Source organism: Macadamia integrifolia, chromosome 6 (genome assembly GCF_013358625.1).
Source record: "Macadamia integrifolia cultivar HAES 741 chromosome 6, SCU_Mint_v3, whole genome shotgun sequence".
Taxonomy (NCBI): Eukaryota; Viridiplantae; Streptophyta; class Magnoliopsida; order Proteales; family Proteaceae; genus Macadamia; species Macadamia integrifolia.
This window is the reverse complement of record NC_056562.1, coordinates 24,619,255-24,620,026: the sequence shown is the minus strand read 5'-3', so window position 1 is coordinate 24,620,026 and position 772 is coordinate 24,619,255. Positions and strand designations below refer to the sequence as shown.

Here is a 772-nt window from a genome sequence, read left to right as displayed (position 1 = left end):
AAAAAAAAAAAAAAAAAAAAAAAAGGTACAATAGGAGAACCCTGGAGCCATTTGCAAACTTTCCTCGATATAAAAATCCAATCTGTTGATTCATCTCTTTCCATCTTTGAGGGAAATATAATTGATACTTTATTTTATACTACTTGACATCAGGTCATTGATTACAAGACTCAGCAGAACAGGCTCTTCCCTTTATTAGCTTCTGCCTATGCATTCAGGTTTGTTGGTGAGTGGTTGAAGTGGCTGTATACTGATGTGACCCAGAGATTGCAAGCCAATGATTTCTCTACTTTGCCCGAGGCTCATGCATGTACTGCTGGTTTGAAGTCTCTGACTACCACTGCAACTGCTGTATGTAAATAATCCATCTTAGCATATCATTGTTTCACTCCCCTGACCTCCTTTCCTGTCATTATAGAGTATGTAATAACTTGAAGGGCATTGATATGTTTCTTAAAATTTCAAACCTTGTATGCTTTTGCTGACCAACTCATAATTGAATTGTTTGTATACTACCATTTATATGTAACTTTATATCAAATTTTTGTTACTTGACTTCCTCTGAAACTTAAAACTTGCTTGCTACATGCCACAAGATAAGAAGAATCAATTTTAGCATGTTCAGAACTTGCCATATTCAACAGTTTGGAGAGCCTTCTGTAATTTAAAATAGTCAGCAGCAACTATCTCATCATCTGTTTCATGGGGCTGATGCCAAATCAATTAGGTCAGATCTGATCTCAACTACCTTGCTTTTAAGCACGATCGCTGA

General features: G+C 36.3%; 1 protein-coding gene across 1 annotated transcript in view; it reads left to right on the top strand.

The window, feature by feature from the left end:
* The window catches only part of LOC122082020 (quinone oxidoreductase-like), a 6,653-nt gene that overhangs the window by 1,815 nt on the left and 4,066 nt on the right, over nt 1–772 (top strand). The window lies entirely within an intron of this gene.